At 51.6% G+C, this 11,679-nt stretch overlaps 1 protein-coding gene across 2 annotated transcripts in view; it reads right to left on the bottom strand.

The window, feature by feature from the left end:
* SPSB4 (splA/ryanodine receptor domain and SOCS box containing 4) overlaps nt 1-11,679 on the bottom strand; it is a 76,472-nt gene that overhangs the window by 47,268 nt on the left and 17,525 nt on the right. The gene's annotated exons all lie outside the window — the stretch shown is intronic.

Consider the following 11,679-nt stretch of genomic DNA (forward strand, 5'->3'; position numbering starts at 1 on the left):
AGGATGAATAATGGCACTGCATGAGGTGGTCTCTCACACCCTCAGGCCCACCGTGTCTGAAGGCTTCCATGGGCCTGTTTATCTCATTGCTGTAACAACCTCCTTCTTGCCCCCATTTCACACATAAGGAAATGAAGGCTCTGCAGGCTCAGGGACTCGCCCAAGGACACAGGACTAGCGGGGGACAAACCCAGTGCTCTGGGAGGTTCGGCCACCTCCACATTGGCCCCTCCCCCTGCAGGACTCCAGACCCCTGCTGTCCCCAGCCCTCCTCTGCAGAATTCCTGGCATACCTCCTGTCAGCAGGGGGTGGAAGCGGGGCCTCCTGGGTTCCCCATCTAGGACTTTTGACATTCTCTAAGGTTCCCTGGTCCTGCAGCCTAACTCTCCTTAGACAGGCATCTGGGCTGAATCTTCTTCCTACACCCTCCCCCCTTGAACTGGCTTCTGGGGCCTGCAGTAACTCAGGTGAGAGCTGACCTTTTTTGCTGAACTGGCCCCAGAAGTAGTCCCATGGCAGAGGAAACTGGCCCATGCTCTCTCTCTCTCTCCATTAGGCTACCCAGCCCTCCCCAGTGGCTCAAAAGCAGCCCTGTCTGTGCTGGAAATGGTCTACAGCTGCAGCACCCAATATGGTAGCCACCAGCCGCATGTGGCTATGCAGCACTTGAATGTGGCTGACGCAACCGAGGAACTGAATTTTAAATTTTATTTCATTTTAATTAAATTCATCTAATTTTAATTAAAGAGCCACATATGGCTAATAGCTACTGTACTGGACGGCACCACAGTGTAAAGTGTTCGTCGTCTAAAAAATTAGATGTGCAGACAGTCAACATCAGAGATCACAGAATTATGGAGACCCTTTAAGTTCATCTTGTGCAATCCCCTCCTTTCTGCAATGGAGAAATGGAGGTACAGAGAAAGGAGGTGACTTGCCCAAGGTAACATAGCCAGTGGCCAAGCTAGAACCAGCTGAGCCAGGTTTTCTGGCTCCCAGTACAGTGCTCTTTCCAGGATCTATCCCTCCTCCTCCCACTTTTACACCCAACACCAGGCTCTGGAGAAATCAAATTAGTTCAGGTCAAGAATGGTTTTTTAACTTTCATACATCTGAACAATCCATTCTGGCAAAACACCTTGAATAGCCAAGGGAGGTTGCCTGTGCCAGCCAAAAAGGGAATAAAAGCCCTCGATCCACCACTTCCTCCCTGGGTGGCTTGCCCAACTTGGAGGTGACAAGCGCCTAGGCCAGCCTTGGAGCTCTGCCATCCCAGGGGACAAAAGGAAAGGCAGAGCTTACCCAAGCAGAACCCTGCCTGGGGCTGCCCGTCCTGGGATCCAGCCCAAGAATGTGGAGGAGCTGCAGCGCAGTAGACAGGGGGGCTTTTGCTTTGGTCACAAGGTGGAGGTGGGCTCCAAGTCCTTGGTCACCGCCCACCTGCCCACCACCCCAGATAGAGGAATCTGTGCCATGTGGATGCCTGCCAACAAGCAATGCTGAGCTGAGGCTCACCAAGCTTCACACGGCCCTGCTCTCCAGAGGCCCCTTTTCTTGGCTAGACTGCCAGATGGTTCTTAGTAGCCCTACACTCTACACTTAAAAAAAAAAAGCCTAGAATTCAGCTTTTGGGGCAGTCGTCAAGTGGAAAAGCAAAAGGCAGGGGTTCAAGGCTCCTCTACTCCTGGTATGGCCCTGGGTGAGTCCCCATCCTTTCTGGGCCTTCATCAGCTTGCCTGTAAAATGGAAATGGCCATATCCACTGTGACCAAAGGCCACTCTCACCAAAGTCCCAACAACATGTCATTTTGTAGAACCAGGACACATGTACCACTGTGAGAGACAGAAGTGCTGCTTCTTTAAAATGAGGTTGTGCAAAACTTTTTAAAAAAATGGTAGAAGGGCTGGGGTCTGCAGGACAGAAGGAAATGTCTCGGGCTGTGGGGCCCCCCATCCACCTGTGTCCAGCTCCTGACCACCCCCGAGCCTCTGGCCCTCTCTCCCTCGCCCACCATGCCCGGCCTTGTGGCCGCCCTGTCGGCCAGGCTCATCCCGTTGACTCACCCTTTCCCCAGACTACAGCGCTGCCTCCGCCCACCATTTAGGTCTCACTGGCCCCTCCCCAGAGAGGGGCCAAGGGAGCCGTTGACGCCCCTCTCCCCATCAAATCCTCCAATTTTATTCTTTTAATCACATTTATCTATATCTGGATTTACCATAAGCATTTTTGTTTTTTTTCTCTTCCTGTCTGTTTCTCTCCCTAAACTGTCATCATAGTATCCCCAAGTGTCTGACACATAGGAGATGATCAAATGTTCGTTGAGTAATTGGCTGACTGATAAAAAGCCTCTCTCATTTTGACTGTGGCTCCCACCAGACTGTGGCTGCAGGGAGTGGAAAACGGACCTGCCTTGCTCACCACTGCAGCCTCACTCCTGGCCCAGGGTCAGCACACTGCAGGTCCTTTGCAAGCACCAGTGAAAGGACAGATGACCAGGTGCCATTGTCTCTCCCCATGCTGCTGGGCAGGCTGACCTATGCAGGGCCATGTGTCATCAAGGAAACAGCAAGGGCTTCTTGACATGCACATCAAATTAGTAGCTATGGGCAGGGTGCAACTAATTTCAGTCTACTATTCCTAGCTAATTGGAAACTTCTTGGGATTCCCTTCTCGGGAGTTTCAATGAGAAGCTTGTGTAGTCTTTTTGTTTTGTGCAGAAGCTTTGGGGAGCAGGTGCTCTTTCCCTGGGGCTTGCCACCATCCAATCATGCAGTGTTTTTTAATCCCACCATAGGGACTCTGAGTTATTCAGCCATTCATTCAACAAACACTTATGAGAACCCACTATGTGCCAGGTGCTGGGGACACAGCGCAAAGCTGGTGGGGAGAAACACAGTGACTTGGAAGGACTTGAGATTGCACCTACACAAACTCGAGGGCACAGAAGTGGTACTCGTGACAGTGCCGCACCTCCTGCAATGGCAGCTGAGGGCCTCACTTTGGGCAATGCCTCCATGCAACGCCAGTTAACTCAGAGGCTCGGGATGCCCTGGGAAGAAACAAGATGAATAAAAGCAGGCTTTTCAAACTAGGGCACCCCACACTGACACTAGGCTGCATGGACACATTTTCCCTTTGGAAAGTGAAAAGCTGAATTCTGCTAAACATGTTTCCTTGGTGGCAGAGCCAATGACAAGGATCTTCAGGTCTCCCAGGCCTGTCCCAGCTGAGACTGGGAGCCCCATCAAGCTCCTGCCTTAGACTGCACTCCCTGACTAGTTCCTGGAAATCTGGACATCACCACTTGCTCCCCTCAGACCCCTCCCTTACATGACCCTGCACCCCTGACCCACCCCAGCAGCCTCCTTCCAGACAGGCATCCCAGGCACTGACTTCTGGCCAGTGCTGGGCTGATGGTACCAATCCACTGGGAAGCTTGTCACACATATATGTCCCACTGCAAGAGTTCCTGATTCAAGAGGTGAGAGATGGCAGAATCTGTTTTTTACATGCTCCCTGAGGGATGCCAAGGTCCAGGCAAGCGTGCTAAGTGACCAACTGCAGGACTCCCCACAGCATTTCCACAGCTAATGGAACCAGCTGGTAGGCCCTGGCCCAGAGGCAGCCCACCAGGGGACTGCTGGGAGCCTTTGCCTGCACCTGAGGAGAAGTGCTGGGGCCATCTGAGACTCGGGACTTTACACCAAGATCTGGGAAAATAACATGTAGCTAGCACATTGCTAAAACTGTCAGGGCGCAGGGGCGGGGGCCCAGGCAACCGTGAGAAAAAGCCAAGGGGCACCCAAATTATGAGGGAACAGAAAAGATGCAGGAGAGCTGGGGAATGGGGAGTGGGGGTGGCTGGGGCAGACATGCAGTTGAGGCAGCGATGGGGTGCCCGAGCGCTTTCCTGTTTCCAGACAAGCCACCACCTCCCCCAGTCCTCCTGTGACCTCATGTTCACCCCCTTTGCTGAGGCAACTTGGCTCTTCTGGGTTCTGGACTTGCAAAGGAGCCCTGACTAAACGTCCCGCCCTCTCTCTAGGCACCTGGCCTCCATCGCAAGCTCTGTGCGTGGCCCTCAGCTGCGACCCTGGCCCCTCACTCCAGAGGTGGCTATCCTTCAAGAGATGAACAGGATCCCACACACCCCTCCTAGTGAGGCCCGGACACGAGGCAGACAGCTGTCATCCACCTCACTAAACACCGAAGCCAACCCACTCTTGTTCTAGGACCCCTCACGAAATGCATTTTGAGGTGGAAACATTAACAAATAGGGCACGATCTGGAACTTGGCTGTAGCTCCAGTGGGTCACCTCAAAGGCATCTCCTTAAATGACTCTGAAGCTGGGGCAACACAAGGTCTTTGCTGGCAGCTCCATCCCCCCGCTGCTCCCCGGTGGGATCATGGGTCTGGGAGATGGGAGGGAGGGGAGGTACCAGGTGCCCATCAAGTAGGGTCCCAGGGGCCCATGGTGGCCCACGCCCACTAGGACTACAGCAGGCGGGTCACGGGCGGGCTGGCAGCTCTATTTATAGGAAGCGACCGCTGGGAAGGATAAGGAGTCAGGGAGAGCCGACACGGCAGTATTTTCCAAGCTCACGCTGTCTCGGCTTAATTTCATCCCAAGCAAATAAATCATTAAGGAGGCACCTAGTCCTAGAAGATCTGAGGAAGAAGGGCCATTAAACGGTACAGGCTTTGCTTGAATTATGGAAGGCCCCAGACGAGCAGCCTTATTAGTGTCTGGCTAGGCCGTAACTCAGGCGACCCGCCCGCGCCTTAACCGAGGGTGAGACCGGGTGAAAGCGGCTCCCTCACCGCGACCGCCAGCCCTGCAGCCCTTGCTCGCCCAGTCACTTGAACACCCACTCCGCAAATGTGCTTACTCTGTTCGTTGCTTTCCCAGCACCCCCCACCCAGCAGCACCACCAAGTCCAGTCTTTGGGTTGAGAATGAGCGCAGTTTGCTGTGCTGGGTTTAAGAGTATTTAGTGCCATGGCTGTGGACGCTGCTTTTCTGGGCACACTGAAGCCACCGCCTGCAAGATGGCAGAGGACGCAGCATGACACCACCCAGCATGGAGGTCAGAGGCCTGGGTGCTGGCATAGGCCTGGATTCAAGTCCCAGACAGCCGCCTCCCAGGCATGGGCCGTGAGCTGGCCCTTCGTCTCCCTCAGCCTCAGTCTCCTCATGTGTGGGTGGGGTGACAGCACCTTCTCCTCATCCCCGGGGATTCAGTGAGCTGCCTACACCTGGCGCCCACTAGTCCTTGTACGGGGGCTGTGGAGATTTCAACCAGAGAATGCAGGAGCCACTGTGCTGAGCAGGTCTGGCCTTTTGTGAATGCTCAATCAACAACTGCTTGACAAAGAGCTCCTTCCATTTGCAGTAATCCCTTCCCAAACAAAGTCACCCTCAAGGGAAAATCATGGGTAATAGTGTGGATTTACTTGTGCATACCTCATGGACAACTGTGAGAATTTGGGTTCCAGGACAGTAAACTGAGTCACTGGGTGGTTGGAGAGGAAGAGAACAAGAGGGAAGAGGAGCTGGGTAGGAAAAGGAGGGGATGCAGAAGGCACAGCTGGCCTGTCGGGAAGGGGAAGCAAGGCCCAGGAGCTGCCTGGAGTCAACCAGGCGGGAGGGTGGCAGGCAGAGCAGGCTCACAAACACCAGGCTCTGCTGGGGCAGGGGAATGGCCATTTCCAATAAAGTAGTCAGCACAGACCAAGACACGGAGGAATACACAGACGAGCTTGGCCGCAGGATCGCTGGGGGCAGACGTGTGGACTAGCTGTGATCATGGGGCCCTTGCTCTGTGCCGCACCCTCAACATGCACTATCATTGGCACCACCCAGGAGCTTGTTAGAAATGTGGAATCTTGGGCCCTACCTGGACCTTCTAAGTCAGCATCTGCATTTTAACAAGATCCCAGGTGGCTTGAATGCACACTGAGGTTTGAGAAGCATTGCTGACAATAACTCTGTGGGGTAAGTACCATCACTATACTTTACAGGTGGAGATGCTGAGAAACTGAGAAATTAGGAAACCTATGCCTAGGTCACCCAGGTTGTAAACAGACAGACCAGCTCTTCCCCTGGGTCTCTGTGACTGTGCTAACTCTGGGGTTCTATGGTCTGAGCAGGGGTTGGGGCAGGGTCTCTGACATGTGGAGGCACTGGGAAGCCATGGAGAGTCTTCATCTGTGTGTGGGGAGGGGAAGACGCCTGTCTAAACTCTGCCCAAGCTCCACCCATTAGCCCCTTCCAGGCCCACCCATCATTCTCCTCCTAAGCAGCTACATCCTGCATCATCAGTGTCAGTTTTTTCAATACAGACTCATAAACTGCACTGAATTATCACTGCCTTGTCTCCGGTGAGGAGCATTTTCAAGGGAGATTAGAGGCCTGGGCTTTAGCTCTGGTTCTGCTGCTAATTGGCAGATGACCTTGGGCAAGTCCTCCCAGCTGTCTGGTCCATTCAGCTGCCACCTGTAAAATGTGTTTCTTGCACTGTCTGCTGGACGGTATCTCTTCCAATCCCAGTGCCTGGGTCCCTGTTTTCATCCTTCTGCCAGCGCCTGAAAAGTGGAGCCCCTTCGCCACTTCCCCTTTCCTTTCCCCAAAGGTCCAACAGTGCCAGCCCAAAGCCAGGTCTAGTAACTGTCTGTCCAGAGGCAGATGCTGCCCCTCAGAGCCACTGCCTCGGCAGCTCATCCCTGACCGATATGCACATGGTGAGGGCATCCCTGACCGACATGCACGCTGGTGAGGGCATCCTTGCTGAACATGTGTTCACCAGGCAAGTCACTGCCAGGAGCTGCAGCCTTTCAGAGAAACGCATGAACAAGATATTTAAGCTGGAAACCTTGGAAACTGCTCTCAGGGAAGGTTAAACACTCCCAGCTCATTTGCAACAAATTCACAGTGGCTCTGAACCTCGGGTGGCATTTCCATTATGTATGGTAAAGAAAAAAAGAGTCAAAAACCTCCTGAAGCCAGCATATCCCCTTGTGTAAAATCCCTCAGATTTCACAACATGGAACCAAACTTAATAACAATAATTATTTCCACATTTATAACACAGTAATTCTATCAATCCATGGGAGCAGTAATAGTCATAATTAGCAATTTTTAAACCTACCATTTTTTTAGTATCTGCTATGTGCCACGTACTAGACCAGCCACTTTCTACGTATTATCCATGATCCTGACACCGCATGGCAAAATAAATTTTTATTTTTCAGATGAGGAAACTAAGGCTCAGGAGTGAAATGACTTGCTCAGCGTCACAGCTGATTAGAAGCCAAGTCAGGACTGAATCCAGCCTGGGGTCTTCCCAAAGGATCTGTAGCCCACAGTGACGCTCATCCTGACCAAGACTGATTTCAAATGCTGGAGCCTGGGTTTGAAAGCCCCCTTATTGCGGGGGCAGGACTTCCATGAACCTACTTATGACTGTGTTGAATGCAAAAACCCTCTCTCAAAGCAGGGCCATGGTGTCTGAGCAAGATCTCTTCTCAGGTGAACGTCTGTTCCTTTCAAACAAAGATTAGGGGCCAGTTTCCTGAACTGAAATGTCTGGCCCATCACACAATTTCTGCTTGGCCTGTGTGTGGGACAGTTGTACTGTGTATGGCACGCAGTGAGAAGTGGGAATGGGTCACTCTAGGGTCAGGCTTCGAGGGGGCAGCAGCTCATGGCCAACCCCTCTGTTCCAGCCAACTGTGACTCAGGTCCCCCTATGGTGGAGAAAATGAAAGCTATTCAGGTCGTGGGAGGCCAGAACGTTAATATGCATTTATTGAGCACCTACTAAGTACTCTGTTCCAAGGAGTGCTCTGGGAGATGGCTGAGAAAGCTAAGATGCAGTCCCCACCTCAAAGAGCCACCACCTTCAGCATGAACAGCAGCAGCGGCAGTAACAGAACAGCAAAACAGGCGTATTACTGGCCTATTCTGTGCATGTAAAGAGCTAGGTGTCTTATGCTGACACACACTCTATGTAAGGACTGACTGGATTACACAACTCCAATGATCTTAGTCCAATGTATCTGAAGCCTCCTTAATATCAAATTAATGTGATTCTACTGTATTTTAACGTGGAAACCAAATCATTCACGGGCATTGATCAGGTGCACAAGATGAGCTCAGCACTGCAATGGGAAATGCAGGATAAGCTTATTGATATTAATATTCTGAGCCTCATGCTGGATCCTGCTTCACTTCTGCTTCATTTCTAATACAGCTACTCTGTAAGGGGCATGTAATTATTCCCACCACACAGATGGAAAATCTGGGGCTGAGGGATGTTAATTAGGCAGGAGGGGACAGAAATGGAATTCAAGTTAGGACCAAAAGTTTATTCTCAAAGATTGAAAACTGACTAAATATCCAAAGAAAGGGATTTGAATAATTAAATTATGATACAACCATACCATGGAAACCCATGCAACTGTTACTAAAGAATGAAGCAGCTTTACATCAACTGCTGTTAAACAATCGCTAAGGTTCATTAATGGGGGAAAATGAGGTGTAGGGCAATGTTTACAGTATGATCTAAAAATTCTCTGTCATAAACATCCCTGGAAGGACATACAAGAAACTGCTAATGGTGGCTGCTAGCAAGGAGGGAAGCAGAGCTGGGGACTGGGGTACGGGTGGGGGGTACTTCATGGCTACCACATGCACAGCTTACCTTTCAGAAGTAAATACGCACATATTGAGTCCCCACGCTTTCCGTTTCCCCTTGCATGACTGCTGGGGCGCCATCCCTGCCCTGAGGAACCCGATCACAACTCAGGGAAAGAAGGCATATGTGTGTGGAAAAATGAGTGAGTGGGGTAGATGGGGCAGGGGGTGGTGGTGGGGGACTCAGAGTGCTGAACTGATGGCTCAGAGACAGAGTCCTGGACTGAGGGCTGGGAGTGAGCTGGGAGCCGGGTAGGTTGATAGGGGAGCGGGACAGAGGAGAAATCAGGCCCAGACCTCGGTGGAAGAGTCACATCCAGATGTCAGGGAGGTTGGGAGGACCACACTGCCCTGTGATTCTCATGGGGGTCAAGCAGGAAGATTGTGAGCTCAGCATGGACTGGGAGGACAGCTCTGGCAAGGGGATGGTGTCCTTGCAGTCATTCTGGTAGAAAATTCTCTCTGGCCCTCATCAATATCAGAAGCCTTGGCTGGCTGCCAGCCTCCTCTGCTGAGCCCTTGCGCCAATAAATACTTGTTGGCAGATCGATTAAACCATCTAGGAATGACATCTGGAAATACAGCTTCCGTGCCTTGGTGCAGGTGGACAATCCCTCTCGGCCAGTTAGGCCCAACATATCTACGTTTGCACTTTCCTCTCCCCGCAAGTCAGCCCTGTGCACTGGTGCCTGCTATGTGGAGTCAGGCCAGCTCAGCCCTGGGCAGAATCAAGGCAGGGCTGGCCCAGGCAGCAGGAGATGGGGCAGAGGAGTGGTTGTGACCTGGGTTTAAGCACAGCTCTGCCACCTGCTACCTGTATGGCCTTGGGCAAATTCTTCACATTTCCAACACTCAGTTTCCTCATCTATAAAATGGGGATAATAACGGTAACATTGCCTCACAGCTTACTGTGACTAAAAGAAAAAAAAAACAAGTAAAACACTCAGCCAAGGGCACAGCACATGGTGATATCCAACAAAAAGTGTAATTATTAATACGCCCAAATCAAAGCTGTTCACGACCCCTAGGCTGCTTCTCTGTCCCTGGGGTTCCTCTCCACTTCCTGCACCCTCACACACCACTCACCACCCAAAAACTCCAAGACATGAGACAAAGCCAATCTGTCAGCTCGCCTGGCCACTAGCATGTGGAAAGAGTTGCCCGGGAGCCCAGAAGCAATTCCGGAAACAGCGCAGAGCAGATTCCAAAGGCCTGGCCCACCCCAGGGGCCAAACCTCCCAGCAGGCAGGACATTTACAGTGACATTCCCCTGTTAGCGATCAAGCATGCCTGATTCATGGTCCCCCGCTGGGGCTGTCTTTATACAACTTAGCTTTGCAGAACACCCTGTGGAGCTATGCTGAGCCAAGAGCTTTGAGGGCTGGAGATGAAGCTGGCAGGAGGAGGAAAAACGACAGGGACAGCAGCGCAGCACCTCACCCAAGATCACTGCTGAAGGCAAGGGTCCAGCCCTTTGCTGCATGGCCACCCAGGCAGGTGGAGCAGGCCCCCCTGTGCATTCTCTCCTTGGCTTGTCTGTAAATGTCTCCATGATGCGCCCACTGGGCAAGTCTGCCTCAGTGTGAACCCAGGATCCCTCAGTCACAGCTGTGTGACCTTGAGCAACTTACTCAAGCTCTCTGTGCCTTGATTTCTTCATCATAAACTGAATAAGAGAGGTATTAGTTCAAAGAGTCATTACAAGGATTAAATGAGTCAAAATTTGTAAAATGCTTAGAATAGAGCTCAGCAAAGATGAAACACTACATGTATTAGTTATTGTTGTTGCTGTTATTGCTATTATTATTATTATTTGGGCCCTAGACAATCTGAGACAGTTTGCCCATTTGCCAGGCCTCGGTTCCATACTTCTCAGCTCACTCAGATGGTAGAGCTCCTGAGCGTCCTGCAGCTCTTTGCAGTGACTTCCAGATGCTGAGCCATTCCACTCCATGATGTGGCAGAAGAGCAACTTCACTCACAGAAGGTTCAACAACACTATGCATTTGCAAAAGGAAATCGCACCTTCAGTAGCTCCTGCCCTCAACAAATACAAGCTTCAGAGTTAAATGCAGTAAGCCCTTGCTAAGCCTTGCTTTTCCAGTCATAAAAATTCAAAAATTTAGAAAGTGATATCCATTAACTTATTTCCATCACATTACAGCAAAAGCCTCTATTAAGGCCACTTTTGTTTTAACCCATAGGTGAACCCCAGAACCTAGTTACTCAAAGCAGTGGGCACTAATTGCTGTGTGTCTGCTCTGTGCTGGTGACCTTCATTATCCCCATTTGACAAAGGAGAACACCGAGGTTCAGAGAAGGGAGGTAACTGCCCATGGCCTCCTGCTGAGTGCTGGGGCTAGGGTCTAACCCAGTCTGTGAGGGCCCCAGGCAGAGTTTTCTCCCCCTATTATGTGTGGGGAAGCAACCCTTTTTGCTCCCAAGCATGTCTCTGACTCTGGTCCCCCACGTGCTGGTTGGGTCTGGGTTTGGGGACCTGCCACCATGTCCACAACCAACATTGGCTCAGAATTATTTACATCCACACAACCCAACCTTGTGTTACCTTTCCTGCCCAGGGACTCCCTAAGGCCAAACTATTCCCAGTCCCCGGGAACTCACGGTAGACTTCAGCCAAGGCCACTGGCTACAGGCATCACACAATCCCTTCCCAACTACCCGCCTCTGCACCGCCCCAGGGAGGCTCCACTGCAGCCTGTCCTATGGCCCACCCTGTACTCAGTTTGTCCCAGGCTTACCACGAACAGGCCTTTCAAGTCTAGGGAAGCTGAGCTTCCCCTTTCTGTAATCTCCCCCCCATCCCCAAGATAGAGAATGTTACTCCTATCTGGAGAAAAGCCTATTGCCATAGCCAACAAGCTAACCCTATTACCGAATGGGAGATGCCACAGGCTTGCATCACATGACATCTTGGCTCTCCTGCCTCCTAGATTCAGTATCCCAGATTCGGCCAGCCTGACC

Source organism: Cynocephalus volans, chromosome 11 (genome assembly GCF_027409185.1).
Source record: "Cynocephalus volans isolate mCynVol1 chromosome 11, mCynVol1.pri, whole genome shotgun sequence".
In the NCBI taxonomy this organism is placed as follows: Eukaryota; Metazoa; Chordata; class Mammalia; order Dermoptera; family Cynocephalidae; genus Cynocephalus; species Cynocephalus volans.